This window comes from Hakea prostrata, chromosome 1 (genome assembly GCF_041222555.1).
Source record: "Hakea prostrata isolate BN-2017 chromosome 1, UWA_Hpros_2, whole genome shotgun sequence".
NCBI lineage: Eukaryota > Viridiplantae > Streptophyta > Magnoliopsida > Proteales > Proteaceae > Hakea > Hakea prostrata.
In genome coordinates this window covers 37810517-37822846 of record NC_142600.1, presented here as the reverse complement: position 1 = coordinate 37822846, position 12330 = coordinate 37810517, and the positions used below count along the sequence as shown (strand labels likewise).

Sequence of the window (12330 nt, the reverse complement as noted above, 5' to 3'; positions counted from 1 at the left end):
GTACCTGTAATCACTTCATGGCTTGGATCCTGCTCAAGCCTTGGAAATACTGAAAACTCTACCGGAGGGAGGAGCGGGGAGCACTCTTCACCATTGGGGGGCAGGCTCTTGGGCGGGCCGCTCGGACGGAGCACGAGCGAAATGACCAGCTTGCTTGCGGTAGAAGCAAACGGGATTCTTTGGATCCAATAGGGGTGGCTGCAACAGAGGGCTTCGAACAAAAGGCCTTGCACTTGCACTTGCACTTGCACTTGCTGGTGGTCGGTTTCCGCCATCTTGTCCTAAACCGGCCGGGCTGCTTTGAAAACCCGTGTTCGACCTACACTCTTAGGCTGAAAGGTAGGAGTGGGGTAGGGTGTAGGTCTCACAAAACGACGGTCATTACGATCCACCAAACCATAATTCCTTGACTGCCAGGGCTTTTGCACACGAGCACTTTCCTTCTCTGTTTCTTCCAACTTCTTCTAGTTCTGCACCACTTGAGCATAGCTCACTATAGGCTGGACTCGTGAGGTAAGCTTTAATGGCGGGCGCAGTCCTTTGAAGAACTTCTTTGCTTTGGCGAGGTCATCCTTGAGAGAATCTGGAGCAAAGAAATGAAGCTCCTCGAACTTCTGTTGGTACTCCAACACGGACGAGAGATCCTTGTGTAAGAATCATGAACTCGGCTTCCTTCGCATCTTTTACCGCCTCGGGAAAGTAATTCATACAAAAAGCCTCTTTGAACAACTCCCAAGTTACAACTCCTGCATGCAAACCTTCCAAAACAGGCCGAGTGGAGATCCACCATGCATCAGCTTCTTGTTGCAACTTATGCTCAAGCAAACAGAATCTGGCGAGCTTCCGAGCATTGCGGATGTCGGAAAGCCTTCTCCAACTCACGAAGCCACTTGTTAGGAAACAAGGGGTCCTTGGTAACTCCGGTGAAAGTGGGTACTTGCATCTTCGGGAAAACTCTCCATCAAGGCGAGTATGAGGAGTTCAGCTAAACCTCCCGCATTCGGGACTGCGGCATGAGGATTCACATTAGCACCAGCTCGGGTCTCATTATGCGAGTCATGAAACCCACCAACATCTGGTTGAACCGAGCTGCTTGTCTTTTGCATCATGTTGCCCATAATATTGGCAATATCTCGAAAACTTCCAACATTCGGGGCACCAGGTATCTCATGGGTACCCTGATCAACATTAGGTATCTCACCACCTCCATGAGGTATTTCACCACCTCCATGAGGTATTTCACCACCTCCTTGACCACTGGATTCACCACGCCCACTTCTCAGAGTAACCATTCTGCAAAACCGAGAACATCAAAATACCGAATTTCGAAGTTTCAACATAAACCACAAGTCCAAATGATTTGAAAACTTAAATCAAGCTTAAATATATCCATATAGTCATCAAACAATAATCCATAAGGCAAAAATCACATTTTCCAAAAATTCAACAGCAAAAGAGGTCTCTGTGACCATTGGTCGAGTGATTGGTCGACTGACCCAGTCGACCAATGAGTCGACCAATGCAGATAGAATGCGAAAATTCGCATTATAAGCCTCATTTCCACATTCCAACCTCATTCTAACTTTTTCCAAAGGTGAGAGAGCTCTAGGGAAAGTCTCCAAAGGTTCTCACAAGTGTTCTTGAGGTGATTTGGTGCTTCAACAACAACACAACAACACACAACCATCACAAACAAGGTAAAAATCTCATTCTTTCTTCCATTTTCATCTTCTCATGCTTGCATTTCAAACAAAACCATGCTTTGCTTGTATCCAATGCTAGAAATCATGCTTAGGAATGCTTAGAAACATATTCCCTAGGTTTTAAACACAATGCCATGCATAGACAATAAGTTTTAACATATTGGTGTTCATCTCGCAACGTTTTCATACCGAAATCAATATCTTTAGAAAAATTCCGTTTTCTCTCAAACCGCTTGAAATTTTCGCACGAGATCAAATGCTACATGCTCAAGATGACATTGTAGATAGGTCCATACAATTTGATTTAACCAATTTCAACTTTTCAAAAATCCAATTTTGACCTAAATTGCGAAATCCCCAAATTTCCTTCTTGCTGAATTTTTCGCTTTAATCCAAGTTTTTGATCGATTTTCATCAAACAAACTTCATAGACATGAAATTCCAAGTATTGCGCACATGCTAGTATGTTCAAATCAAATTTCCCCCAAATTTGAAATTTTCCAAAAAATTACGAAAATACCCTTTTGGCTCAAATCTTAAGGTAGCACTAACTGGAATTGTCTCTTGTTTCTTTCACAGATACACACTATGCAGAGGGGAGGGCGAGGACGAGGTAGAGGTGGTGGCCGCATTGTAGGTGCTCTTAGGGGCGAGAGGTCGGGTTCCTTCGAGCCTAGACACGGGAGGTTAGGAGACCGGACATGTTTGACACACCTCGGGCCGAGTTCTGTACGAGGCCTACTTCGATTCTTGCAATATTGAGATGGGACGTCTACTTCACTTACGCCAGCTCAGAGCCTTTAGGATTCGGCAGAGATTCGACATTTTGCAGTGGACTCATCTCTTCACCGAGGATCTGCCGGTATACCCGGAACTAGTGAGGTTGTTCTTCAGCAACCTTACCTACACGAGGAGGAGGCTCGAGGCCAAGGACATCCACTTAGACTTGTCCTAAGGAGCAGGGTCTTCCGGACTCAGATTCGCTTCTCCACCCGGGCACTGGCTGAGATCTTGCAGGTTCCTTACTATCCACAGCAGTGTGTGTGGATACCTGCAGGGGCAGATCTGGACAGCCATCTGATGCCGTACGAGCTTCGCGAGATATGCTCTACGCTATGGGATAGTCGTCGATGCTTCACTCCGTGGACCAGCGGACGGATGACGGATTCTGCACGGATTATCGGTCGCATAGTCGGCTGAAACATTATGCCGAAGGCCGGACATCACCATCGGGTCACAGTGATGGAGGCCTTAGTCATCTACCGCATCTACATGGGCTTCGAGATCGATCTCTCTTACATCATTCAGCAGGTCATGCTGGACTTAGTTCTGCTGCCTAGCATGCGGAACCTTTGCTATGGGAGGCTACTGACCTTGATCTTCAAGCATTTCGGGGTGAGGTTCGAGGATACACCAGTGGACACCGGTTCACGGGGATACTCTATTGGGACTCGGACCATTCGTCGGATGAGACTGCAGCGATCGAGAGAGATCTCTCCCGGTCCGGAGGGTGAGGATGATGAGGAGTCGGAGGATGAGAATCGGGGGTCGGAGGATGGAGGAGAGGATATCGGTCCTGATAGTGATGATCAGGCCGGAGATGATGCGAGATATGCACGAGGCTGAGCCAGTGCATCACGAGTTTCCTTCATCACACTTCGAGGCAGGTGGCCCTTCACATGCAGTTTCAGAGACTTTAGATCTTGGGGCACAGATGAGATCGATGACTTCCATGCTAGAGAGGATGGAGGTCGGACGAGGAGCAGATGTATGAGAGGATGGAGTCACGACAGGATAGGATAGAGCATCGGGTGACTCGGCTAGCGGAGGAGTTCAGAGCATACGAGAGATCGGAGAAGATCACCTAGATAGACTGTACCCTAGGATTTCCATTTATGCATTTCAGATGTAATCGTTGTAAAAACTTTTGAAATTAATGAAGTTCATTTTGTTTCACTTAATTATTGTATATTATGCACTTTTCTTTTCCTTGCATTAGTGACATTTGTTCAAGTATAATTATGGTATGTTATTCGGAAATGTTCTGTTATGCCTCAAAGGTTAAGTTTCTAATTCAGTGTTCTATTATTCACTTCTAAGAGTAGAAGAGTCATTTCGGATCAATGACTCGAGAATGTTCAGTTATTGTCTTTTGTGGTTAGGATCTCCTCGAACCTTGGGCTCTGATACCAATCTGTCACATCCTCCCAGCCGGTACCCTATCTGGCATACCCGAGAGTGTGATCCACAGCCCGAAGATCAGGTATCGAGTAATCAACCTTCCACATAAACAATAACATAATCATGAACAATCATAATAAAAGTGCGGAAGATAAACCATAGATCCAATAAGGAAAGAATGAATCATATATAAATCAGAGTGCTAGATATAATCAGAGTGTCAAAACAGATAAGTAAAGTGAGGCAAAATCCCACTCTACAACCAGCGGAAAAATAGCTCCAAAAGAGAATAAACTAGACAAAATCTAATCCCAGTAGCAAGTACAATGGGTAACTAAATTGTTCTCCACTTTATAGACAACATCCTTATAAGTATAAATCTCATAAATGGCACAAGGATGCTTCCACTCAATGGTCAGACTAAGCATCGTACGGAGCATAACCACTTGCGGGATCTTCAGTGTAATTGTGGTAACCGCAATCACCTTCTTGGAGATATGCCTCTTCGCCTTGCGCTTCTTCATAGGGACCGTCATAATATTCAGTACCTGCAGAATAGTCTAACAAACATTGTACAATAAAGGAATGAGTTTCAAAGAAACTCAGTAAGGCAGTTAAAACCATAATAACATAAATGGCAAGATTTCAGAACAAACATAAATGCAATATGATATGAGACAAGCAATGAATGAATGAATCTAACTCTATGTATGCTGGTCTCTATTGGCAGACATGCTTTAAGTCATAGCACCGTACTTCTTTAGGAAGGTCTCAATCACTCATCATCAGTTGGTAATGGGTCCGGCATCCCTCGGGACATTCCATGGCTGGGGGTTAAGTCACCACTCTCTCACATCACCATTGGTCTAAGTACTTGGCGCATGTCGGGGTAAAACCTAGCCAAATGCAAGTCTTCTACTTAGTTACATCAAGTCAGATCCAGATACGTCCATTCCTCGTCCCTGACGATCCTTTCTGGTATCCTTCACACTAGAGTCCTCATAGTCCCTGACTACGGACTCATCAACCCTATTGATCATCCACATATGGTAAATGGGAAGCTCTCACGTCCTCTCACGGGTTGGTTACCGGTCTTAAGCGCCCGTGAGCCCAAGTCTAACCATATGCAATCCTACCAATAAATGGCCCCCACAATGTGATTCCTGTCCTCTCACGGGTTGGTTACCGGTCTTGAGCGCCCATGAATCCCCATTGCTACCACGGGTCGTTCGGTCTCAATACCCCCTCCGATTAGGGTCCGACATAACAGGACATCCTAGCCAAACACTACTAGACAATCCTAGATATGTCATCCAACAGTTTAGGAAGGTGTCCATAGGGCATCTCCGGAAACATTCCATAATATTCCCGTAGTAGTCCAAGGACGAAGTGTCAAAAGGACACCTCTCCTTTCCAAACCATACTTAAGCATACACATGCATCAATTCAGATCATCACATATATGGTAACTTCATATATGGAAAGAAATCAATAATTACAATCACTTTGTATATAATTGGTAAGTAAATCATACATGAATCAATTTAAGCAATGCTACTGTAATCAAGGTTATGCAGCAGTAGTATATCGTTGTAAGAATCTAATTAAGGAAACATATCAATGATATTCAAATATAGAAACTAGATTCATGCTATCTATGTAATTAAGGAAATAACCATCCTTACCTTTTATAACTCGCAAAGGAATCCTAAGAAATCAAGTAAGATCTTGGCAAACTTGAGAAGAAGGTCCTAAACAAGTGTATACAACATATTAGGAAAGATCCCTAAGAGAAAAGATACCAAAACATCCAACACGAGACCAATTCTGGAGTTGCTTTGTACTCATTGGTCGAGTGGATTGGTCGATGGTAGTCGGTCGACCAATCAATCGACCAATGCGAGACGATAGCCCTAAAAAAAACAGAGTTTTAAGATATGAAATCCGAATTTGGTGGTTCAAAAGGGTACTAATCAAGGGGTAAACTACATCAGTAGTATTCTAACATATAGGGGACCTCAAAACACTAATCAAATCAAGCCATCAAGATCCAAATTAGGAAACAAAAAGTTACCATAGTTAGATCAACCATGGATCTTTATGAATTCAAAATAGAAATCAAAGACAAGAACAATAGGAGAAGGGATCATTGCTTCAGGTAAAGGTATCATGAAAAGCATACTTAGATCTTCAAGGAAATAGGCTTAAAAGCATAAATCTAAATAAGGAAACAAAACCTACCATATATGTAACTATCATGATTCATGAAGAACACATAGTATGGTAGAAGAGAACAACTAGAGATTGATAGATCATGGATCATGAAAAGAAAACACAGCAATTAACTACTAACATGATCAATATAGAAGATCCAAGGATATCAGAATTCAAATCAGAAGTTTAACAAAGATTAGATCATGGTTTGATCATGATTCCTTCAAAAGCTTGCAATGATCATGGTTAAGATCATTGTTCTAGCCTTTAATCCTTAGGATGATCATGAGAGACAAGTCCAGAGATGTTTGCAACAGAGAATGCAGCATCTCCTCTACTGTCTCAACTTAAAAAGGAAAGAAAAACAGAGATGGAGGAGAAGAAGAGAGTGTAGACATACCTTTTGATGAAAAGGAAGAGTTTTGACGAAGATCCGTCAAGAAAATCACCAAGGATGCAAGGGAGATGACTTGCAGAGGTCTTTGGTTCGTTCCAAAGAGTTTGGAGGCAGCAAATACGAAGTAGACTCGAGATTGGACTTAAATAGAGAATGCAAAACCTAATTGCCAAAGACAGCACTCATTGGTCGAGTGGATTGGTCGATTGGTCCAGTCGACCAATCAGTTGACCAATGTAGACAGTAATTCCAAAACAGGGAATTGAAGACCCAGATCAAATCCATTCCTAAAGGGGTTTTGCACACATGTCAAGTGACTTACCTAATAGGTAGAAATGCCTTCAAACCAAGATAGAGAGCACTCCAAGTCCATCAACTAATCCGATCTTCATCAAGATTCAGTTTCCATAAATAGAACTTCATCATCAACTTTCATGGATTCAAAGCCAGACACCAAGTCCTCCACTGGGATGGCCCAAAGCTGACTTCTTACTTTACTTCGGGTCACAGGACCTACAAATAACAAGGTTTCCGGGTCAAGGTTATGGCTGGGTTTTACATATATAGAGTGTACCTTCGAATCTCCTTTGTTGGATGCACTTGAGCCTTCTTTGGGTAGTCGTTGGATCTTAACAGTTAGATCCGTTGAGCGATAGACTTCTACTAGTTTGGATTAGTAGAGGACTCCTGAGATAACCTCCAGGTTATACGATGATTATCCCTTCGATAATGATTAGCCGCAGCCGTCAATTTTGAGTCTGCCATCATTAGGGTAATTAACCTAATCCATACGTTGGATTAGGGCGTGCTTGGAGCTGAATAAGTTTTCTTCCTCAGCAAGTCAGCTTACGGATTCGGTTCGCTCGGGAGCAAGTCGATTCCTTCCGTCTCGACCGGAGTCAAGGATCAAACCAAGTATGAACCCGGTTCGATCATATTTTCTCCATATCAGGAGGAGTCTCTACGAGCTTTGGCGGAGGAGGTGAAATGACTTTCTCTAAGAACTTACGATTACGTTTAAATCGTAGAACTAGATATTCTCTAGAGTGATGGATAATCCTTTGTTTAATCACTATTCTTAGGACAAAAACCTGCGTCTCAGATTCTTCTTATCATACAGGCTTAAGCTAAAATTAAATTGTAAATGAGGGTCTCAGGTCTCTAATGAAATTTTAAATAGGTGGAAGAACTGAAGAGGATTTAGGTTTGAATGAATACCTGAAACGGAGGACTTGTGAAGAGCAAACAACATCAGCAGCAGTAGAAATCGTAAGTACCTTAATTCCATCTTTTAGGCTCTCTTCTCTCTCCGAGGCCAAACACAAACACCTCTTGCTCACGAGTTGGAGATTACGTTTCACCCACTAATTTTCATTTCCTAATCTTCAAGTAGGATTTGGAAAATAAGGATTTAGAATTGGTAGAACTAGGGATATGGGAATCGGGTAATGAAGGAGGGTCTAATTTTGTAAATTAATAAACTTTAACCCCTTAAAATGTAAAAATAATAAAAAAAAGAATAAGGGCGAATTCGTCATCGAAGTGATAATTTGTCCTTAAATTTGATTTTTTTTCTATAGTACAAGGGAGGCAGATGCATAATCTCAGTTTTTTTTTTTTGACTAAAAATGACATAGACCAAACCTCAAGGGGTCCAGATGAAGATTACCCTAATATTATTGACGAAAACAAACTGTTCGTCCGGAAGGTCACGAATATTAACACCATGTTTCAAGGCAGGGAGAGCATAGGAAAATTATAAGGGAAATGTGTTCGAATCCAATCCAAGACATTATGGTCTACCACCCTTAGCCCAAACACAGCCCATTAAGGTTCGGTTCGGGTTGGTTCGGGCTATAATAGGCCGATGTGGTTCGATTTTAATGGTTCGGGCAACAAATTGACACTCCTAGGAGCCAACAAGTGAAAAATAATAAAATAAAAATTTTAAAAATTGGAACGCATCACCTTGTGGGGCCCCCTGTATTCTGTGGTAAAGAACCGTCGGGAGAGCACAGATGAGGGGAGACGATCCGTACTCCAAGTTGAATGCCAATTAAGCGAATGGGATGTTTAAAGGTTCCCCTGATATCGTCACTTGTCATACTATTTTTTTGGTGAAAAAGATGTTCTCTCTATATTGTCCTTGTTGTGGAATGCCTAGTTTTTCGTGTAGATATAATTTTACTTGATCCAATTTAGTTAGGTGGGAAGGGATCACCAATTGCTGCTACTTGACTAGTTGGGCCTTGGACCACAACCCAAATCTTGTCGTGAGGCGCCCATGGAACAAATTTTGCCAACCGTTGTACTTTCAAATATCATACCATCACTCTTATTTTCTTTTCAGGAGTAAAGCGAGTTTATCTAAACTTAAGTCCACCAGGAACGACACATCAAGAATAGTCAATAAAAAATTGACCAGTTAACAAATTTTCTTCTTCTTCTTATTATTTTTTTCTTATGGGGGAGAGGGGGTGGGGAGTATCAAAGAAAGAAACACCATGCTTTAAAGCTTACGTTGCAAGAGGGTTTGCAGCATTGTTTGTTTCTTTGAGAGTGTGTTGGACTTCCTTTTTACCAAGAGAAAGAAGATACCGATATTCACTAAAACAGAATAATAAAATACTAAGCATGCGTAAGACTTCTTTTATGTTTAAGGTTGAGCGGTCACGCATTGGACAGTCAAGATCTTTGTTTCACATGTAGTGCTATACAAGGCAATGTCTTTGTTGTCGATCGGATTGGTGAACCGCTAAGCACTGTGGAGGATCCAAGTCCTTAAAACCATATATTACGTTTTCCTTCTTAATTCTATTTCTTCCTAACTTTATTCTATTTCTTCCGAACGAAAAGGGCAACCAATCCATATTTGGATGTCGATTTTCAGCCGCAAAATTATAATCTACAACAATAGTAAGTTGAAGGGAATTCTCTCTCCCAATTATTGGGTTGAAATAGTTTTGCCAAAATTAGGATGAAAATTCATGGTATAAATTTCAAATCACCCCACAAGCATTACCACTTGAATCAAGTCTACCAGATATCCATTGGAGTTGGGATCGCTTGAGCCTCTTGTCCCAAAGAAGGTCCAAGGTTCTACTTGATCCCAGCTCATTAGTTTTGCTCACATTTTTTATTTATTTTTATTTGGCGAGGGAAATTAATAATGGGCTCAAGCACGGATCTTATCTTAATTTGTTTATTATGCTTCCTTTTATGGGAGGGTGAAGCCAGAACCGTTGAGTTTCGGCTTCTCAAATCAAATGATAAAAAACAATCAGCAGCACCGGAACCAAACGGTACGTCACCATCATCAGCATCGGGATCAGGGGGTACAATGTTTGATGTCACCAAGCATGGAGCAGTCTCTGATGGGAAAACGGATAATAGTAAGGCATTCCTTGCTGCATGGGCTGCTGCTTGTAAATCTTCGGCGCAATCTACCCTTTTGGTCCCAAAAGGAGACTTCTTGGTTGGTACAGTCACATTTGCCGGTCCTTGCAGCAAATCTCCTCATGTTGAGATAAGTGGTAAATTAATAGCTCCGCCAGCCTCAGGATCTGATGGTGCATGGATTACATTCAGAGGTTTGAGCGGGTTGAATATCAATGGGGCCGGTGGATCTCTGAATGGTCAAGGAGAAAAGTCTTGGGCCACAAGTTGTGTTCACAGTTCCAATTCAAACTGCAAAATGGCCCAAAGCTGTGAGTTATTGGAATTTTACATGAGAACAATTGAAAACTTGATATTTATTTCCCTTTGTCTTTTGCTTTTGTTGCGAGCTTGCAATTGGCATCGATTACCGGTGGATCGTTAAGCGGCATAACTAGTATTAATAGTAAGGCATTTCACATGGTTGTCAGTCAATGCAGTGACTTTACCATCAAAGATGTCAAGATTCAAGCCCCCGGTACGAGTCGAAATACTGATGGTGTGCACATTGGTGATTCTTCCGGCATCACCGTTACTGACAGTGAGATTGGAACCGGCGATGATTGCGTTTCCATTGGAGCGGGAACTTCCAACATTGCCGTCACCAATGTGAAATGTGGACCGGGTCATGGCATCAGGTATATTACAAGATAATCATGCTTAAATACTTACGTAGAACTCCATACTGATTTGTGCAAATGATCTAAAGAAATACAGGGGTGTCAATGAAAAACCCAACTACCCCAAGCCCGCCTGAGAGCAAACAGGGTTGGATCGGGCCTTTACTTGACGTTAGGTGTGGGCTGGGTTTCATTTATACTAAAATACGGGTTTTGATATAAAATGGGCCGTGACGAGCTTTTCTATTTCCATGATAATTATGTGCATTAAAGCTTGGGCTTAGGCCAAGTAGGGTCTTATGGGCAATGTATTTTCCATGACTTAATATGGGCACTTGATAACCAAGGTGAGTTAACGCCGAAGTTTTGTTGGGAAAACCTACTACACTTGGGTTGGGCAGGGTTAAATGCAAGGTTGGCCCTACCAGCGGTGTGATGGGCTTGGGTTTAGATAGGGGCTACTAGGGTTGAGCTCAGGTTTAGGCACACTCGCACCCCAACACACCCCTCCTCCCCACACACACACCCCCCCACCCGAAAAAAGAAAAATAAAAGAAATAGATAAATAAAAGAAAAGAAAAGAAAAAACGGAGGATAAGACTTGTTTCAGTTGACTTTAACCATGTTCATTTTTGCTTTCTTTTGTAGCTTGGGAAGCCTCGGGAGGTATCCAGGTGAAAAGGCAGTGAACGGTTTGAAGGTGACCGGTTGTACTTTTGACCGGTGCCGATAATGGCGTTCGGATCAAAACATGGCCAGCATCAGAAGCTAACACAGTTTCTAATGTTATATTCGAGGATATTACCATGACAGATGTAAAAAACCCCATCATCGTCACCCAACAATATTGTGACAAGGCACAATGCGACTCTAAGGTAAGTTCAATAAAAGCCCCAAAAAAAAGAAAAAAAATAACACTTCACACCTATGGATAGTACTACCCAATATGAACTAATATAGACTCTCTCTCTCCTAAGTCTTAACACAATTGCACCTTATCATAACCGCCCTCATTTCATCAAATCAATACATTGATGCTCCCCACTAAATAAGACTATCAAGTCTGGTCGTGGGTGAGCTCTCAGTGGCTAGGTTGGTGCAAGTATTCTTATACAACCATCCCTTTTTGTGTTTGGTGGGAGAGAGGTAGGTCAATCAGTTTGCAAGAAGGGATCTTGATCACTCTACCTGATGTTTTTAGTTGAAGATTGATTATGTAATTACATTGTCTCCATGATTACTAATGGTATATGTCGACATTACCCAATGCAACAGCCTTCACGTGTGAAGCTGTCAGACATTCATTTCAGAAACATCAAGGGTACGACCCCCACAAAGGAAGCAGTCAGCATCTCATGTAGTGAAGCTGTACCTTGTGAAGGAGTAGAGCTCGCTGGTATTAGTTTGAAATCTACGGCAGGTGATGTGACTTCTATTTGTAAGAATGCAAAAGGTGTTGCTTCTGGTGTTCAAAGTCCAACCTCGTGCTTTAAAGTCTAATTCAGTTGTTCCTCCAGCACAAATGTCTTTGATTGCTTGTGTATCCTTTCAAAGAGCGATTCCTTGGGTACGCAGATTTGGGTGTGCTAGTTCAACTGGCCCCAACAAAGCTGCAACTATGAAAGGAGAAAAGCATATGAGACCTTTGTATAAAGATGTGTTGCTACTGGTATTGACTTGAGTCAAGGGTTAATATAATGACATTTTTTATTCCCTTTGTGAGTGTTCAAACTTTGACGGTGGGTTTATTTGGTTGCAACGAAAATTGAAGGAAACCGAA

General features: G+C 42.1%; 1 pseudogene; it reads left to right on the top strand.

The window, feature by feature from the left end:
• The first annotated feature begins 9664 nt into the window (after positions 1-9664).
• On the top strand, positions 9665-12050 carry LOC149028907 (exopolygalacturonase-like; annotated as a pseudogene).
• The last annotated feature ends 280 nt before the right edge of the window (positions 12051-12330 follow it).